The 21,031-nt window shown below is 40.8% G+C and overlaps 1 long non-coding RNA gene across 2 annotated transcripts in view; it reads left to right on the top strand.

The window, feature by feature from the left end:
* Positions 1-2,787: 2,787 nt before the first annotated feature.
* LOC115861925 (uncharacterized) overlaps positions 2,788-21,031 on the top strand; it is a 42,701-nt gene continuing 24,457 nt past the window's right edge. Inside the window, exons 1-4 of one of the 2 annotated variants that reach the window (XR_011377233.1) lie at positions 2,788-5,811; positions 5,940-6,022; positions 6,387-6,571; positions 9,491-9,651. This is a non-coding gene — a long non-coding RNA (uncharacterized lncRNA). Of the gene's footprint in view, positions 6,023-6,386; positions 6,572-9,490; positions 9,652-21,031 lie in introns of both variants that reach the window. The other variant, XR_009562886.1, reaches the window with a different exon arrangement.

The raw sequence follows: 21,031 nt of genomic DNA, 5'->3' as shown, positions 1-21,031 counted from the left end.
GACGGAAGTCACTGTGGCCAGCTGTGTGACCCGAGGCAAGTCACCTCCCTTCTCTCAGTCTCTTCTCCTTCATCTGTCAAATACTGGGTTTGGCAATGAATCAGCACAGTAGCTTCAACTGAGAAAGTCAGTGACCTTGTAAGAACTGCCTGCTGTGTTAAGCAAATGAGAAGCGCCAAATGTCCCCCAACATCCAGTACCCACAGCAGTCAGAGCATGTTACCCATGATTCAATGCTCCCTGAGAAGCCATACCTGAGCTTGCTATGGGGATGGGCTGGGAAAAAGAGGATGGGAAGGGGATCTATATGCAAAGGGTTGACTGGGAATTATACGCAAAGAAGGAAATGAGACCACCTGTAATTGCCTGTTTTTGAGCTGCAGACTGTATCAAATGCTGTTTTTAAATTGGTGCAATGCCTGGCTCTTAGCACTGCACCCCACCTGTTTTGTCTGTTTCTATACCATGCAAGTGATGGTGATGTTTGAGGACTTTCGTTTCAGGTCGTGCCATCAAAGAGGGCAATGAAAAGCGACCCAGCAAAGTCAAGGCATATTTAAAAGAAAGAGGGAAAAAGCCCATATACATTTCAATGGAAGTACTTTAAGGCACTTCAAGTAGGAGTCTGAGAAATAATTACAGAGTTTAAGAAGAAAGAATCTTAACTTTGATCTGATTTTCTTCTGTAAAGCAATTAGGTGCATCATTTTTCAAGTGCTAAACTGAAAATTCTAATGGCTGGACCCAAACGCTTTCATTTGTGCCTTGGGACTTCTATAATTCCCCCCCAAAACTTAAAAAAGTTATTAAGGTGATTTTCCAGAGGGATTAATACATAAAGCATTTGCTGATCAGCTCTCATAAAAACTACAGCAGCATAGAATAACTAGATTCAAATCATGCAAGAGTCTAGTTAATAGCACCAAACTAAGAAATCTGTAAAGTTGATTTGATGGAGATAAACTGTCAAGGTACAAATGGAATTTTCCCTTCCAATTGCTGTTGGGGGTTTTAATGGGAATGTGCGTGACGTGGACTTTAATATTCATGGGAGTAGTCCTGAAATTAAAAGAGAGCTTCAAAGCAGAACATAGGGACAAACTAACTTACCTGAAGGATAACAAAGGAGCTATGTACAAAAAGGAATGTGATAGACTGAGCCCCAATGTTAGGTTGCTTTTCCTCTTAAGATTTTAAACCCCAAGTCCTTCATGGTTCATATACATAAAAGCTAGACTGTCAATTCCTTGATGGCAGATACTAGGTGCTACTTTCTTTTTGCTTTCCCAGTGCCCAGCATGTAGTTCTTAGCACATAATATATTTCCATTAAATGTTTGTGAAATAGTGGAATAAAAATACTTCGTTAATTTAAAAAATGTGTGGCATATCTTCTCCCCAGTAACTAGATGGATTGACCACTTGTGCACCAACTAGGAAGTAGAGCAGAGGTGGCCTACAGGCTAAATTTGGCCAGTGCTTTTCTAACCTTTAGAAACTGAGAAACTTCAACTTCACACAACAGTATGGATTTCTGGATTCTTTTGAAAAATCTAAAGATGTGGGACCGTTTGGGCCACAGCTGGTGACAATTAGCTGGGGCCCAGGAGCAGCTGCCCCCATTATACAGTGTCCCTTCCAAGTTGCCACTATTCCCTAGCATATGACTCCAGGCCAATTTCACTGTTTTTATTTACCAGCCTGGTCCACGGGACAGGCTCTCAGATCAGGAGAGAATATCTGGTCTGCATTATATCAGTGCTAATTTTGAATTGAGTTAAAGATCTGAGTGCGAGCTTAACTGTTTTCTCCAGGTCCATGAAAAGAGAAGGCAAGATTCTAAGTACTAGGCTTCGAGGGGTCATCTTTAGTATGTACATTCCTATGACTCCTCTGTGCTCCAGGGAGAATAGAGCAGGCTTGGAGCTTGGAATAATCCAAATGATATTGAGTAGGAGCCCATCAGGGACTTGTTCAAGTTTGTCAGAGCATATTAAAATACCATACCCTCACATCATCAAAAAGGGTACAGCGGTCCATCTGTCTATACCTTTCTTTCTCATGTTACATTTGTACAGGAATTTTTCAAAATTAAGTCACCTACCATATTCTCTTATAGTGAATCAAAATGGGGAAAGAATGGAGAGCAAGCCAGAATAATGCACATTGGTGAAAGTCCAATAATTGAAATAATTATTGCTTAAGATACCATTGCTTTAATCAGCCCATCATAAATCAATGCTTTTCACAAATGAAGGTTTAAAATAAAGTGCTGTTAAATAAATCGGGCCTCTTAAAAGGCATGATGCAATCGGGAAGCTCTGGAAAATGGCTAAAAAAGTGGTTTCTGAATGGATCCACTGGTTCTAGCGTTTTATCTTCCACTTAATTAAAAAAAAAAATATATATATATTACCTGGTCCTTTCTTAGAAATTACATATTGGAGGTCTATAATGGCCAAGTCTTTAACCCATTAAAAAAATTTACTCCCAGGAACAGTTCATATTTGACGTTTAATTGCTTTTTCTTGTTGGAAAGGAAAATCTGTTTCTTTCCTTCCTTTCTTGATTGACTTTTCAAAACTCACCTTGTGAGCTATAAAAATGGAGAGGTGTAATTGATTTTCAAAAACTCAAGTGCACGCACACATATTCACATATGCGTGTGGGTGCGCTCATGTGTGTAGACATAAAAATCTTCCCGGGGACTTCCCTGGTGGCGCAGTGGTTGAGAGTCCGCCTGCCGATGCAGGGGACACGGGTTCGTGCCCCGGTCCGGGAAGATCCCACATGCCGCGGAGCGGCTGGGCCCGTGAGCCATGGCCGCTGAGCCCGTGCGTCTGGAGCCTGTGCTCCGCAACGGGAGAGGCCACAACAGTGAATCTCCGCTGTACTGGGAACTGGCGCTTTCCTCACATAACTCTGCAAGGCAGGTGTTACTATCTCCATTTAACAGAGTAGCAGCAAAGGCCCAGAGAGGTTCATTGCTTGATTAGGGTCACACAGGTAGTAGCGATAGGAGGCTGAGTCTTTATCCCTTCTACCCTGTTGCCTGCTTTTAGGTGTGCTTCACACCCACGTGTGCAGACATCCATGGAGCCAGGATAAAATGTCATGCCAATGGTCTCCATTTTGGAGTCACTAATCATTTTAGCCTATTTAACCAACACCAGATTCTGGAATTTAATAAATAATGCTACACCATCCATAAATGTCGAAAGAGCCCAACTGTGATTTGCGCCTTATGTGAATACTGCATTGTAACTGAGCCAGGAGAAGCCGTTGAACTAGCCTTCTAAGTGACAGCATCTTAAAAGAGATTTCTCATCGGACAGTTTGGTGTGGAGGGTGGTCAGATGCTTTCTTATTAGAACAATGCCCACATAGATTTCAAATGAAATTCTGGGGCTCCTCAAGATTTGTTTAAAGAGAAAGAGGGGGTCAGCAGGACATTAATGAAGAAAGGGAAGAAAAAGCTTCTACTTGGTCACCTCGAGTTAGAAAATTTCCATTTCAACATTGTCAATCCCTCACCTCTCACGTGTATAAATTCACTACCAAAGGCCAAAATATTCTCTTTCTTTTCTTTCCTTTTTTTTTCTCTCTTGCCACAAAACCAGCTCTTATTTAGGTCTCTTGCAAAGCAGCACAAACCAACTGTTCCTCCTCAGATTATCCCTTTCAGGGCTCAGGTGATATGCCTCCTTGGGTTATACCTTCCCTGTTTTGTGGTCTGATGTGTGCTGTGTCATTCTATAGTATTCCACTTTGCAAGAAAATATTTATGTATGAGTCTCATTAGGTCCCATTTCCTCTGGGAATGGTCCTGCGTGCAGTGTTTTCATGCCAGCGGCAGGCAGTGAATCGCTGGTCTTCATGGGACAACTGGACAGCTGGCAGGAAACCAGGAAACTTCTCCTTCCCTTCTGTGACTTCGCTCAGCCAGAAAACTACAAGGTGTGTGACTGTAGGATGAAAAGTTCCTGAGAGGTTGAATGTAACACTTTGAGAAAACACTTGGACGGAAACTTGCTGATGTTGAAGGAATGGAAATGTGTACCATTCAAAGAATGTTTTTTTCCTAGATCTGGAAACACAATGGCTTACGTATACAGAGTCTTTTCATTATTTTAATTTTTTTCTTTTTATTACTGGTAAATAGGAATTCCCATTATTCACCAAAGAGCAGCGAAACTGACACCCTGTATAGCTGAGATGAGGGTACGTTGGCAAAACCCTTTTGGAAACTCATTTGACCATGTGTATCAAGAGCCATGAGATTTTTTTATAACCCATGACCAATTAATTTTTACTTCTAGGAATCCATTCTCAGTACCAAAAAGGTTATGCTCGAAAATGTTCATCAAACTCTTGCTTATAATAGTTAGAACAGGAAATGGAAGTATAAAATATTTTCTTGATATTCATTGTTATGCAGCTGCTGTAATAATATTGAAATAGGATATGCACTCTTAATGATTACAAATACACAGGCAAAATATGCAGAATTATAATAATAGATAAAATTTATTCTCTGCTTAATATATAAAAGGCAATGTGTCAAATGCTTTATAGTCATGTCTCCTTTAATCTGCTCACCAGATTAAGCCAAATTTATTATATCTCCATTTTACAGATGAGGAAAGAGAGTCACAGGAATTGGTTTATCTAGAGTAACACTGCTAGGGTGAAATTTGAACCCCATCCTGGTTGATGACAGACCTTACACAACATGCAATTCCTCATGCTATGTGGTTAATTTTGAGTAAAAAAAACAATCATCAACCACAAAAGAAGAAAGAAAGAAAGAAAAAAGCACCCCAAACTAAAGGCAACCCAACACCAATAAACAAACATCTGACAAGCTCTATTCTTATGATAATCACATGAAAAAGTAAATAGGAAAGCTTAAACCAAGAGAAAACAGCCAAACTTGAAAAGACTCATCTTCCACCAGTTAATAAAATGACAGGTAGCTATCTGAAACAACACTTAAATGTTTAAGGTCTTTCCTCTGGATGGGAATTAGATCCTACATTTTTTTTTTTAACATCTTTGTTGGAGTATAATTGCTTTACAATGGTGTGTTAGTTTCTGCTGTATAACAAAGTGAATCAGCTATTCCTATACATATATCCCCATATCCCCTTGACATGTCTGATCTTTTACTAAGAGAATCTAAGTAATATTATTCTGCCAACTTAAAGAAGCAAATCTTAATGAGAGCAATTCTTGTATGCAGATGGAAAAGACTCTGTCCAGGGTGAATTGAAAATTTTCTGGTGGACTGTGTCCTAGACCAGTGGTTCTTAACTTACTTTGTGTGAGAACATATTTGAAAATACTAATGATAACTATGGTCTGTCTCTGTTTTTCTCATTTCTCATTTCTCAGTATCCATCTGGGATTGCTTCCTGGACCTCCGAGGATACCAAAATCCACAGATGCTCAAGTCCCTTGTATAAATGATGTAGTACAATTGGCCTTCCCTAGTGGCAGGTTCCGAATCCACAGATTCATCCAACTGCGGATCAAATTTTGGTTGGGTGAACATTCAGATGTGGAATCCGCAGTTAACAAGAGCCCATCGTATTAATATTTATACAACATTTTATTGCATATCTATCTACTTTTATTCTACTTTGAAATCTTTTGGGTTCATTGATGGTTTGAGGACTTAAATTAAAATTCCCTTTTATGTTTTGGCTTTCATAGTGTTCTTTGTCCCACAATTTGGGGGGATATTCTTTCCTAAATCGTTCAAACACTGATACAGTTTCCTCAGAGTCTTATCTACACTTGGATAACTAAGGTTTGTAAAGTAAGTTAGTGTAATGAATAATTTAGTTTTCATGTTTTCTTTAATATGTTCACATGTTATTATGGCCACTTGTATTCCGATGTGTGGCTAACAACTGCCTTTTTGGTTTTCCGTGTTAGGATGAAGAAAAAAAAGGAGGATATGCATCACTAAGAATCAAAGGAAGTGCCTGACTCTATAACAAAGAGAAAAGCTTCAAAATGTGAGTGGACTGCATTATGAACAGCTTTGCTTGCCACACCTGCAAAAATGTACTTTCATTAAACACATACTTGTTAAGTGCACATGCAGAAGGCATAGTGTTAGATGGACATGAAAGATGGATGGATGATGCCCTTATATAAGATTTTGCTAGGACTTTAGCATGCTGAGGTTTGGAATTGCACAGGTAGCCTCCTGGAACTATTGGCTATGCTGATAATAAGATTACAGCTAGAGTATGATTTCATTCTGTGAAATATTTTCATCATCAGGAAGAAGAAAATTATTTTTACCCCTTCTGCTGTTGAATAATTTTCAGGTACAAATCCCCCCAAATTTATGTGTCCTCTCTACCTTCTATTTAGGATTGTACAACACGAAGACAGAAATAACCATGTTAAGAGGTCATTGGTCTGACTTCTCCAGAAACTTCCCCTGGGCAGCGGTCTCTACCTCTGTTACAGAAGACTGCAAAAATACCAGCCATTGTGCATCTGGCCAATTATGCAATGTTCTATCACGGGGGGAAATTCCTTCCTCACTCCAGCTGGTGAGCAGTTATGCCCTGGAGCCCAGGACGGACATGCCTTGTAACTTTTTAACCTAGTTAGTGTAACTGCCAATATTATTCCTATTCATATAAATGTCTAATCCTTTCTTGAATCTTGCTAGACTATTTGCCTCAATAATATCCTGCGGCAGTGAATTCCACAGGTAGATTATATGCTGTTTTAAAAAGTATTTCCTTTTATTCATTTTAAATTTGTTACCTTTTAATGTCACAAGATGGCCCTTGTTCTTGCATTAAGTGGTACAGGGTACAGGCATTTCAAACTGAGCTTTAATTCTTCCAAGCACTTTCTCTGCCATTATTAAAACCTTATCTTCTTCATATATTTTCTATTTTGGCATGTGTAATCTTGATTAAATGGGATGATTGATGGAAAGAGTTTCATACTGCTTTGGACATATAGTAGGCACTGGAAAAAGCTCTCTGTGATTTTCACTGTTGTTTATTGGAGACATTTATTGAGCATCTATTATGGGCAAGAACTGTTCAAAGCATTGGAGAGACAGCTTTGAATAAGAGAAGGTCCTTGCTCTGAAAGACCTGGTTTCCTAGAGAGAAGACAAGCAGTAAAATAGTGGATAAAGATAGGACTTACAGGGCTTCCCTGGTGGCGCAGTGGTTGAGAGTCTGCCTGCCAATGCAGGGGACACGGGTTCGTGCCCCGGTCTGGGAAGATCCCACATGCCGCAGAGCGGCTGGGCCCGTGAGCCATGGCCACTGAGCCTGCGCGTCCGGAGCCTGTGCTCCGCAACGGGAGAGGCCACAACAGTGAGAGGCCCGCATACCGCAAAAAAAAAAAAAAAAAAAAGATAGGACTTACATTGTTTCAGGTGTCTTATGTATTATGGGAAAATTAGACAAGAGTCACTAGGAAAGGATGCCAGGGGCCACTTGAGGTGGCCTGGTCAACTGTCCCCCTGAAAAGGGGACAGTTGAGATTGACTATCAAGGAGTCATCTGTGTGACATAGATGCAAGGAGAACCCTTCACCCATGAAAGGTGAACTCCAGCTCCTAGAACAATGCCCAGAGCTAGCTGAAACGCAATCGTTGCTGCGTGAATGAATGAATCAAGTTTAAGAAGGGAAATCTTAGTTACGGAAATCATCAGTATGTTACTCACAGACCCAGGAGGAACATTTCTTGACTCCCTGGGTTTGGTAACTCCAAAGACTATTAGAGTAGAAGGAACAGGGGATTTACTTAGTTAGACTCAGTTTTCAAGACCTGCGCATGTCCCCAAATACCCAGCTATATGACCTTGGGCAAGTCAGCGAATTTCTCTCATCCAAAGTGTTCTCATTCATAAAAATGGGAGTAAAACTTCCTTCCTTCATGGAGTTTGGAGGACTGGAGGTAAAGTTCAGTGGCAGCCCTTTAGAAACAGCCAAACAGTTGTGAACATGTTGCTCATTCTTTCAGGAACCCGTCCTTCTCAGCACTCTGTTCTCTTTCCTTGCCTTTCACTCTTTTCCTTCTTCTGTTCCCTATGTGTATTCTTGCCTCTGCCTAAAGCTCATCCCTGGCATCCATGTACTTAGCTTTCTGCCCAAGAGGTGGCTTAAGAAAAGGGGGGTGGGTTACCATTCTGACATTTTTGTCTATTTCTTAAGGACTTTAAAGATAGAATAGGATGGAGGTGGTAGTTTTTGGAACAGTAGACTGGAAGTGTATTTCCAATAGTGATTATTTGTTTTCATTTTGTTTACTGCTTAATCTTCTAGGGTAAGGTTAACCAAACTTCTCTGTATAAAAACAGAGACCTTGCCTGAATTTCTGAGGACATATCTTCCCCCAGAAGTGGAGACTTTGGTTGAGGATGATCTGATTACCTGTCTGTAGCTTCCTTTTGTGTTCTAGCCTGATAGGCAGATACCATTTCCTCATGTTCCCTCTTGTTATACTTTTTAATTGCTCTTTCATTTACTCCTCCCCCCACCCCACCCCCACCCCTGCTTTAGGCAATTTGAAGTAGAAGCATGTGTAACTCTGCATAATAATATATTATAAAGGCATTTCAAGGAATAAATGATTAGAATTGTTTACATGCATGGTTCAGATTTACTGGCAAATTGCTCAGGCCTTTGTTTTATGATGTAGCTGCCAGCTAGGTTCCTTCTGGGTAAAACTCTGAAATAGGAGAAGTTTCCTTTTGGTATTCCTCACCAACACTTCCTTTGCCTTGTTCCTCTCCTTTCAACACCTCCTTTCCTTTCCCACCTCCAGGTAACTCCATGGAGCTGTCAGGCATTTTACACCTTAATGTGAAGACATATGGGTGCATGGGTCCCTGCCCTCACCCGGACTGGCCCCCAGGGAAAGTGAGGTGTGCAAAGGAATAAATCTTCAATGGTATAATTTTAGACCCAGTGGCAACTGGGAAGGTGGCTATTTTGGGCTGTGGGTTTTCTCCTTGACCTGAGATGATATTACTTTGCCTGCTGCTAGTGAGCTGGGCCAACCCTGCACGTGGTCCTTTTAGCAGCGTGTTTGGCGTTCCTGGGGGTTGCTTCTTCATTCCTCAGCTCCGTGCTCCTCCAGAATTCCATGAATTTGTGCAGGAGCATCACTCTGTCAATGTGCGCCCACCGAGGCTTGTCACAGGTGATCTCTCAAGGTAGGGGCGCAGGCTACTCCCAAGGGGCAGCACAGATGGTATGCACGCCCTTCCACATAGGGGGTGGGGGGATTTTCTGGTCTAGTTTTTGCCTATCCCTCAGCCTCCATGCTTTATCAGCTGCTTAGTGACCATTCAGTGCCTCACTCCCTCTTCGTGCAAGGTGAGCCGGGCCAGTCTCCAGGTTACAGGGTCTGAGCATCCCTCCTATGAGACCTTTGCAGCTGCCCTCAGCATCCTCACAACCATTTTGACCACCCGGCTTGCTGTCTTCCCACTCAGGCTCCAGATGCAGCTGCTGCCTGCGGACCCCCTGTACTGCCTGGGGAAGTGAGTCAGGACTCCTGCAGCGGATGGGTGGGGCAGCTGCAAGATGATCTGAAGGTGGCCCAAACAACAGTGCTTTCCAGATGTGGGTGAGGCTATAGCCAAGATCATCACTGGTAGAGTATCTTGTTCTTAATTTTTACAACCTAAAAAGAATACACAAGACTCAAAGGTCATTGGGGAAGGAGGAATAAAGTCAGTAAAGAACAGGAAAATGGGAAAGGTTTTGTTTTGTTTTGTTTTTAATAAAGAATTTGAGCTCTTTTACACCAAAAGAGAGAGAAAATAAAAGTGGCCTTTTATAGGTATGAAGAGAGCCCTGGCTCTCTCTCTCTCTCTCTTCTACAGGGAAAATTCTGGATTTGCAGAGAGAGAGAGAGAGAGAGAGATTGAGGATATAAGGAGAGCTTGACCAAGGAACAGAAAATAATGGAGAGTAAGACAAAAAGGGAGAAAAAGATCAAAAGACATTGTTGCCTTCCCTTATCTGCTGTTGAAGTAAATGTGATGTTTGTTGAGAACCAACCAGGCCTGCTCCAGTTATTTATTTCTGTGTGACAGATTCAGCCTGACACTTACATAAAAACACAACCAACATTTTATTATGATCCATCATGGTTCTGAGTGGTGGCTGGGCTCAGCTGGGTGGTTCTTAAGCAGCCTTTCACGAGAACGAGGTTTGATGGTGGCAGAGGCTAGAGCGACCTCTGAGGCTTCCTCACTCACATGTGTGATGGTTGATGCTGGTCCTTCCTTGCTGCATCCTCACCTGGGGCTATCAGCTGGAACGCCTGGTCATTCCATGTGGCCTGAGCTTCCTTATAGCATCTTTCTTGTGCTCCTTTCCTGGCCACTCAGGGCTCCAAAAATGAGCATCCCAAGAAAACAAAGCAAAAGCTAAAGCATCTGTTTTGTCCTAGCCCAGGCACACACATTATTGGTCCACCAGTCACTAAGCTCAGCTCAGATACAGAGGAGAGCAAATAGCCCCCTCCTCTGGATTTGAGGAGTGTTAGAAAACTTGTGGACACATCTTAAAACTGCTGATGTCCGATAACAATGTCAACTGTTCCCAACCCCCCAATCTCCAAGAACTTCCTGTCTAGTTGGCCTTATAAAAAATTGATGAAGTAAGTAGTGAAAAGTAATGAAATATCTATTCTTCAGCTGAGCAAGGTGATAGGGAAACTTGTACCAAGTGATATACAAGATGAACACATGCCTCCAGAGAGGCCACAGGCAGTGTGTGATTAGGAGGGCCCACGGCAGCTTATGATTTGGGGAGAATCAGAGGCAAATAAGATGGCAGTGGGTAACATTCCCTAACTCTGGACTGGGTGTCCTTGCTAGCTTTATTCAGGCCCAAATGTTTGTCCTCAATATCTCATTTTCCTGTTACTTGTCTTTTCTTCTTCTGCCCTACCTTGGTTCCACCACCATCCTTCTTTCAGCTCCTTTACTCTTCTATGTACTATACCTTCTATGGACCTAAAAAAATCTCTCCATTCCTTCATCTCTCTTGGCATCACTTTATCTTTCTGTGCATAGAAAATCTTACCTCTCACTCCCCTTCATCACCTATCTGCAACTCGAGTGCCACTTTTCAGACCAAAGCAATATCCCTGCTTTTCCTTGTCCCATTCCTCACTTGAGTGCTTGAAACACGTATTTTCATTTTGGTTTCCTCTTATGGTCACTGTCTCTTGCCTTCTATAACCATATCTTATATTCCGTGTAGCTCATGCCTTTCTTCTCTGCTCTGACTTGCCTTATCCTAGGAGCCATTCGCCCAGCACAGTGTCACAGGGCGCTGGAACTGGTGCACTCAATGCCTAGCATCTCCATCAATACAGCTTTGACAGTCTCAAGGCGAGGTCTTGCTCCACATCTGGCGACTTTCAGGTGGGGTCTGCTGTTCAGCTGCTAACCTTTCTTTGGTAAGAGTTTCCTATACCTTAGCAGCACTAAGGACACTCTTATTTTCTCTTTCTAGTCTCCAAATATCACCCACTCTAGACCTATATGGTTTGGCCTCTTTTCTCCCCTTAGTACAGAAATAATTTATATCCACTGTAGAAAACTTAGAACATATAGAGAAACAAACATAAGAAGACAAATGTTGTATGTTTTAACACTGCTAATACCTTGTTGTGAGTCTTTCCCATCTTTTTTCTCCATATTTATGGTTTTTAGTTACAAAAAATAGAATTACTACTTAGATGGGCAGCACTTTTCTGTAAACCATTTGCTGTTTTGTAGAATCAGCTGTTATAGAACTCTAGCCCCTGACCCCAGCTAAGTGGACCAGGGTGAAGCTCAGGCCTCAGCTGGGTTACAGTGAAGTGGGGTTACTGAAGAAGGTGGTTTGCAAGAGACAGGTAAAAGAGACACAGGGTGAGAAGCAGAGGAATGGATGGCAGGATGCTAGAGATACTCCTTGTATCTGGCACTAATCCTGCAGTGACTTTTGTGGGATAGCATTTCTTCTCAGTTCAAAGCGTTCTTTAGTGGTGGAGCAGTGTCTGAAGGGTTCTGATATTTTCCTCTAACAATGCCCGAGAAAGATGACACATTTTTTGGTAACCTGCTTTTTTCACTTCATAAGTTTTGTCTGTACCATCCTATATCCTCCCAGATTATAATTTTGGTGACTGCACAACGACCACAGTGGATGTCGAATATTTATGGGAGAAGTGGAAGGTCTGGCATTAAATGAGTACTGAGTTCAAATGCCTGTGCTGACACTTGTTTGCTATGTGATTTGGACCAATTATTTAAGCACTCTGTGTCTCAGAGTCCTCATCTGTAAGATGGATAGAACAATATGGTTAAGTGATATAATGAATCCAACATTCCCAGTACACAGTCTGCCTTATAAGTGTTCAGTAGGTTTCATCTATTGTTATTAATAATCATAAGTCCTCTATTACTGCTCATGTAATAGCCCCTATAGTTTTCAACATTATAAACAAAGCTGCAATGAACATACTTGTAGCCAAATATTTGTGCATGATTATTCCTTGAAATAAGTGCCTCATCAGATCAAAGATTGTGGGTATTCAAAAAGTTAAAAAAAAATGTATTGTTGCTTTCACTGAATCTTCTATGTTGTCCACATCCCAACCTTTAACATTTTCTTCTTCTTGTTCACAGTTTCAGAGACAACATGTCTCTTTCTGATCCAGCATTTGCTCTCTGGTCACCTTCCAACAAAATTAAGACAGTGTTATATCTGACACTTGAGTTGGGGCTCTGTCAGGAAGATTTAACTCATTCATTGAGTTATTCACTCACATGCCAGGTGCAGATTAAGTTTATACATAGACTATGTTTATAGACTAGGTTTATATTTTTAGGACTGACTCCAGTGTTGCTAACCGTGGAGTGGGCTTTGGAGCTTTGTAGGAAGAGTTCCAGACACTTCTGAAGAAGTCAGATATTGACCAAGGCTTATGATATCTATGAAATCTTTCCTCTTTAGAAAGGGGGACATTTGGAATAGGGACACCTTGATTCTTTGACCTGCCTGGAATGATCTCCTACCTGCAGACCCTACCCTGGCTTTCAGGCTCAGGAAATATCAATGTAAAATTCACTGAGATGCTTTTTTTGAGCCACCCACTGTGTTGGGCACTGGAAAGACAAAGAAAACTCAACGTTCTCCTTATCCTTATTGGAGAAGTAGGTGTGCTAACAATTATTGGACCAAGAATGGAGGGGTGCACCTGTAAGGAAATCCCTGAGTCAGGTGACCCAAGAGCCAAGGTCTGCACACAGCTAGCCGTTTGGTCCCCAGAGGGTTTTGTTTGGCTCAAAGTTATAGCATTAAAACTCTTTTTAGGTGTCAACAATTAACAACTGGAGGTGTCAGGTAAAAATGCAGATTTCTTTCTTACCTTGAAGAAATGGAAGTTTGGGCAATACCGTATGCTCATTTTATCATGGCCACAGTGAGGAGTGGCTGACCCTTTAGCCAGGGCATGGGTTCTCCTTTTTGCCACAGTCCCCACCACTCCCTACTGCATTACCTTGTCCTCCTTCACTTAGCTATGCTATCTGTGTGGGCCGTGAGTTTGCGACCATTGACTTAGTAAAGGGAGCACTTATTTTTTTCACAAGATATCAGGGAAGACACAGAGAGATCTGCTAGAGATGAGACCTACAGGGTCAGCAAGGATTTACCATGTAGATAGGTGGAAGGTGAAGCGTCCATGGCAGGCAGAATAGCATGTGCAAGGGTACAGGGGCTGGAGCCCAGAAGGCCTCCTTGGATGATGACAAGCAGACAAGGATGGTAGGAGAGTTGGGTGTTTGAGGGAAGGGATTGAAAGAAAGAATTGGAGAAGCAGGCAAGCACCAGCTCCTGAGCACCCTGGCACCCCAAAAGAAGGACATTAGATTTTGTCCTTTAAAAACTGGATCTGACGACTGATAGGGGAACAGCTAGCTAAAAGAGTCTCAACCAACAGTGCCCTGACTTCATGGTGGCATCTAGCAAAGCATATTCTGTGCAGACCTCATTAAATCCTGACACCAAGACCATGAGACTTGGACTTTGATTATCCTCACCCTACAGATGAAAAATGCAGGTCGAAGGAGGTTAGTTAAGTGAATTCCCCAAGTCACAACCAGTAAATGGCAAGGCAAGATGTGGACCCAGGCCTAACTAGAGAGCTTGTAATTTAACCAGCTTCCTTGACAGCACCAATGCTTCAGAACAACTACCCCAGCAGCAAAATCAGGGTTGTATTGGGAGTGGGTGGAGGGAGGCTGAGAGAGCAGAGCTGCTGGGAGACCACTGCAGTGGCCAGCAAGAGAACAGAAGGCCTTCACCAGGGCAACACTGGTGCATGCAGAGGAGGCTATGGGAGGCCCAGAGAAGGATGAGTCAGCGGGATCCTCCTTCATGGAACCTGCCAGCCATAGGCATTTTCTCTCCCTCCTTTGAATTCTCAGAACGCTCTGTGTCTCTTTCCCAGGACCTGCTTTGGCCACATCCCCATAACAGCTGTATGCATCTTATCACATCTTGTATATTTTAAGTTGCTAAAGGGCAGGAGGAATTATGCTTTATTTGCCTTAATAATTTTTTTTTTTGGATTGCTGAGTACAGGGCTTTCGTAAATTCCAAAATTATCTTTTTCAGATCGTTTCTCCTTATGTATGCATTTTAGAAGTTCATGGCAAGTTAAACACTTTTCCTTTAAAAATGTGAAAATAATTTCTTTCCATGATCTACTTTAAAATACACGAGGAAAAGGAAGACTGGGAAGTTGTTTAAAAGCAGCAAACCCTTTAAGAGTCAATGTCACATTTATTGCTATAAAATATTTTTCTCTCTCTGTTAGACATCTGGTTCCCATTATATACAGTATTGGGTACTTGAGTTCACCAGCCATTTTGCATACCAAGCAGTGTGTCTGTGAAATCCCCTCTGATATCCACCAGTACGTATGTGCAGTGTGCAATTCTTAACTTTACATTTACAGGCGGCGCTTCTATCACCAACTTCATTCTTACCTATGTGCTTTCGAGGTTATTTTGTTCATACTTAAGGACCAAATTGCCTGCAACTGAGAAATGAAGAACTTCAAAACCATGGAGCCTTTGCTTTATACTGTCGTATGGTCCAACTATCTCTAATCTAGCACTGAAGTCAGTGAAACAGCTAAATCTCAAGTCTGTATTTCCTTATAACGTTGACCCAGAAATGAGAAACACAATATGGAATGTTTGCTAATGAGTCATGAATTTCATGATAATTGCTTCCACATTCAGGAGAGCTCCCTTAAACCATCTAATCTTGACATATCCTGCAACAATCCCATGTGTTGTAAATGATTTTGTTTTATTTCTTAGGTTACTGTTAAGGGCTTATTTTATGGTTCATTTCATTTTCTTAAAGAAAACCACACACACGTTTACACACACACACGTGCACACACACACACACGTGCACACACACACACATCATAGGGGATTTTGTCTCAATCTGTACTTTTTGAAATAAAATAATTACAAAACCAAAGGAGCCCTTGTCATTTGGTTTGGAAGTAAAAATAAACACAGTTAGGAAGAAAGTTGAAATATGGTCTATTTTAGAGTTCTAATTCAGATCTCAGAATTAAAGCCAGGATAGAGCAATGCCGTGGCAAGTGGCAGTCTGTCTGTCCCTGTTCTCTCTGGACTTGAGAATCTCTAACTGACTGTATGGACACAACTAGCATTCAGTACAGTAATAATGGAAAATTAAATACGACTTTTAAAAAACTGCTCATATTATAAAGTGATCTATTAGCATTATACGACTTCAGCCCTTAAAGTGACTGATTCTAATTGCACGATTTGGCCTATGGCAAGCATTAAAGAGCTGCAGAATCTTGCGGGTATTTTATCTCTTTGGGGATATTTTAAAGTGAATTTTCTTTGGAATAAAGCTTTGTTCCTGCCATACAAAAGATTGTGTGGAAGAAATCTCTCAGTTCTGACAGAACCAGAGATAATTATAGTTTCTTCTTCTTTGATTCATGAATTAATAAGCCAAATATTAAAAACATTCTTGCATTTTCCCTCCCTTTCTTTTATTAAGTGAAACTCTGTCTTTACAGCTTGTGGCTGTTATCCTGAAGAAGTAAAGATGGATGCCCTTGTCTAATGAGCTCTTCTAGCCATCAGAGAGGCAGTCTTTTTCTGCACCTGGTTATCATACACAGTCCTTCTGCATCTTTTCTGAGAAAGACTATGGATTGCTAAGATGATGTCACAGTGCCATACCTGGAGCTGAACTTGATTTAAACAGGTTATCACAAAACCACAGGGACTTCTGAGCAGGTAGTCTTCTCAGATATACCTATTCAAGGTTTTCAGTTTTCAGAAAAAAAAGGATGAATATGGGGGAATGTCATTCATCTTTGAATTTAACTTTATGTTTATGATAGCTACAGGATTTTTCATAATTTTCATCGTATGGACTCCAGGAAGTTTATTAATCAAATAGTATTGGAAATTGAAGCTTTTCATGCTGAGGAAGTTCTTGTTGACCTTCCATGTTTAAGCAGTTTAAGATAAACTGCAATTTCTCCTTAATCTGCATACATATGCATTTCTTTTTGGTGGTTTTCAGATCCAATAGTAGAAAAATTGCCTACTATGCTTCAGACTTTTGATGTCATGACACACATTGTTATCCATGTAACCACCAGTGGACACTTGAACGTGTAATTTAAAAACTCCAGGAGCACCATTGGAGTGTACACACTAACCACATTTGTTTAAAACATCTTTTTTTAAAATTGACTTTTTTTTAAAAGGACGGTGCTAAGTAGAAGGAAGTTTAAAGGCTCTCTGGCTTCCTGTGAGTTTTTCACTAATAGTTCCCTGTAGCCTGTAATTGCTCTCTATCTTCCAAAACCTGGGCTCTGCAGAAGAGACAGAGATATTTGTTATTGACCTGACAGGATAAAAGGAAAATAGGAGAGAAGATCATAGCCATCGGCAGTTTGTTTATGAAAATACCATTTCGTGGATATACTTGAATCAGGCAAAAGTAATGCATCTTGTTCATCTCCCAGCATATTTTAAATGCCAGCCTGGCTGGATCAAAAGAACAGTGCCCAGAATTAGGGCATTACCTTTCCTGCATGATGGTGTGGTGTATGACAGCATCATTTAATCATTACATTTTTCTCAGCTATTCTAAAAATAGATATGAAAATTAAAAGTACAAATATAAAATATATAAAGATGTATAAGAGCAAAAAATTAAAATTTGTTTTTAAGCCATTATAATCTTTTATTTAAAAACTGTTTTAAACTCACAAGAAGTTGTACAAAGAATTCAGAGACATCCCCTGTTCCCTTCACTCAGTTTTCCCAAAGATAACATCTTACATAACCACAGTACCTTGTCAACATTAGGAAATTGATTCAGTACTGTTAACCCAGTTATAGACCTTATTTGGAGCTCAGCAGTTTCTACATACATTCTCTTTTTAGTTGTGTATTAATATGTAGAAATGCATTAACCATCAGTGTTAAGGGATCATCTTTCACCAATGAATATTGATGGTATGCAAGATTCTCAGATGATGTGGTTTTATACATCCTGTGGCTGCCTAAAGATAAGGTGGAGTCGTTGGCATTCATGAATATCCTTTATATTAATTACTTTGTCCATACATTACTTAACTAAACAATTAATCAATCCTATATCAAGTGCCAACTGGAGATACAGAGATGGTGACATTGCTCTCAAAGAACTCACAGAGGGAGATTGAAAATAAAAAATCCACAATGACAACACAGTGTTGCAGACCATAGTACAAATGAAACAAACCAACATTACTAGGCACCTACAAGTGTCTGGCAATGTACCAGGCATTAGCGATTAAGTGGTCACTAAGATGCATGCCTCTCCTGCGCTGTGAATCTTACTGCTGTGTGGAGGAGACAGGCCATTAAGAAGTACTGACAGCAGAGGGCTCTAACAGGGGGTTCAGAGTGGGTAGGTCCTGACCGGGTCAAAGGGTGCAGGACAGTGACTCAGGAGCATGTCATGTAGTCCAGTCAGCATTCCAAGATATTGAAACTGACTACTTGTGGGATCTTTGGACCAGCTGCTACTCCATTTCATTCAGAGCTTATGTATCATCTAGCTTTGCTGCAGCATTTGAGCAGATGTCTTGGTCTCACAAGAACAGTCATTGTTTCTTAGAACTGACTCAAAAGTCAGTCTTTGGTATCATACCTGCTATGCCAGATCCCCCCCATCAGCACTGGCGGGCCTGGTGCTGGGCTCACACAGGAAACAGTTTGGAGAGGGCTCTGTTTTCTAACAGTAAAGGGGAAAATGTTCCCTAGGGCATGGTTGGTAGCCAGTGCTAGAGAAACAAAACCATTGTATGTTTCTTTCTTAACAAATTGAGGTTCTTTACTCAAACTGTGACAACATTGTCACCAGAAAGCTCACTGCAGATATGATCAGGGGCCCCTCCTGGTTAGAAACCCTCAGTTGCTTCGCATTAGATTGAAGGTAGCATCTAAAATTCTTGCTGTGGTCTACAAGCCCCTACATGAACTACCTAACCTACCTATGTCCTCAGTTTCAACACATTATACTTTACTCCCAGTTCCTAGCGGTCCAGTCACACTGGCTTGTTTAATGGTCCTTTAACTTGCTAAGCTGTGTTCTACTCCTGGGCCTTTGCAAATTCTGCTTCCAGAAATGCTTTACCCCCATTCTCTAAACATTCATCTATAACCTCATTCTTCAGGCTTCTCTTGTAAGACTTTCTATATTGAAGCACTTGTCTGTATCAAGATCCCACTATGAGTCCCATTTTATCCTCACTTATACTCCCCATATGTATTATATAGTATGCAATCTTGTCTTCAATGGTGTGATTATATATGTGTCTCCCCCACTAAATTGTGAGTTCCATGAGGGTAGTGATGATGCCTATTTTTGCCATTATCTCCTCAAGACTCAAAAGTATTTATTGAATGAATTGTTGAATGGAGGGATGAATGACTAAATGAAATAATGACATATCCCCTCATTTCTCTTATAACTTTAGGTACTGTCTGTCACAAACTGGGATTTGGACATACTTTTACACTGTTTTGGGATCCTTTGTTTTAGGCTTATTTCTGGTGTCTTCTCTTTCTCCAGTTCAGGCAGAAATAGTTTTTCATAGGAAATCACGGCTGATGTGATTTTTATCTTAGATTTTTGCCTACTCCCATAGGCTTCTGCTTTGGATATTTTATTTGATAGAGTTGTCATTTCAAGGCCACTTCTACAAGTGGCATACCATGGGTCAGCTGCCTATCTCTCATCAAAGTGGTGGCCACTCCTTTGCAAAGAACAGCCCAGAGCTGCTTTGCTAATCTCAGGGCTCTGAATCATGAGCATGACACTTTAGTATGCTGGGGATCTGCAGCAGATAGGTCCCGCACACCCTCGAAAGAGTTTGTATTTTCTGGATTCTGGATCCAAATCCTGTCTTCACTGGCTTCAGGATGGGAGAGGCCATTACTGGGATGAAGGAGGCTCATTTGTGGAGATCAAATCAAGGAGGTATTTGGAACAGGGGTAGAGATACAAGTCAGGGACTATTTCTAAAGAGAAGTGATCTTTGAGCTGATTCTAGATTGATGGTCAGGGTTGAGTTAGTTCTATGGGAATGTGTGACAAGCGGTAAGAGTGGGGCAGAGGGTGTGTGCAAAGGTCTTGGAGAGATGTTTGGTGAAAAGACTCAACCGAATCTCTGGAAAATTTGGATATGAACACATATCTCTTAAAAAGAGTGGTCCTTGCCCTATACCTCAAATTTGAATTATCTAGATAATTGCTTCAATTTTGTGGCTGATATCTCTCCAGTCTAAGCATATGTTTGTAATCAAATATAGATTATTTATCTTAAATTTAGGTAGGGAGGTAACAATGCAGTGTGAATTCTATCCCTTTCTTAGTTGGTGTTTATAAAGGGGTGTGTGTGTATGTGTGTGTGTGTCTTTATACTCATTTGTCAGTCTTGCCCAGGTACAAATAAAGATTGAAAGGACTGTTTATGGTAAGAGCTGTATTCTGGAGAGTTACTGCTAATGGTGACTTTGCAGCTAGTAAAGAGGCAGCATGGCCTGACAGAAGGAGCTCAGATTTTGAGTTCAAGGCCTGGGGACAAGGATCAATTTTGCATTTACTGACTTGTGACTTTAGGCAAGTGACTTAACCTCTCTGAGCCTCAATTGTCTGCCCTCTAATTTTGGGGTGATAATAAAATTATTTGCCTCATTTATCTCATAGGGTTATTTATATGATATAATTTATATGAAAGAACTGCAAAAACCATGAAGCATGGTAAATGTGAGTCATCAATGTTATCGAAAAATGTACTCAAAAAAATGTGACAAGTTTCAGCAAGGAAGTGCTGTAAGTGTGGAGGATACCTTCCCAGACCTAATGTCATTTGAAAGTTTAGGATATCTCCAATACAGCAGCAATGTGGCAGCTAGACAGTCAACCATTTCAAAGAGCAATGAAAATGTACATTTATTATGTTGCAGGTTTATAATTTACACAGCAGTTTAATGTTGTAAAAGTTAAGGAGAAAGCCCCCAAATAAGGACTGGTAAGAACTTTTGATTTTTAGCAAGAAAAGTGTCAAGTAAATTTTCCTGAAATATTTCTGAGTAGCTCATTTTGTGGTACTATTGGAAATTACGTAACATTAGTATTGCTTTATAGGGTATAGTGATAAACTTTCCCAAAAGGTTTTATTTAACCAGGAACTGGGAGGAAATGCAAACCTATTTTATATGTAACAAAAGACTATCACAAACATTAATTTTAAAATATAGCAAATCTAAACATGCATGTTCAATTCAGCATTAAGAAACTAGTGAGATCCTTTTGCTAATAAAAGTGATTTTTTGAGAAAAGCAAATAGGGTTCACAGTAAAGAAGAGAGAGTTGGATTTATTCAGACTACACAA

The sequence above is a fragment of the Globicephala melas genome, chromosome 2 (genome assembly GCF_963455315.2).
Source record: "Globicephala melas chromosome 2, mGloMel1.2, whole genome shotgun sequence".
Classification (NCBI taxonomy): Eukaryota; Metazoa; Chordata; class Mammalia; order Artiodactyla; family Delphinidae; genus Globicephala; species Globicephala melas.
The sequence above is the reverse complement of the archived record's forward strand: the minus strand, read 5'-3'. Positions and strand labels throughout refer to the sequence as shown.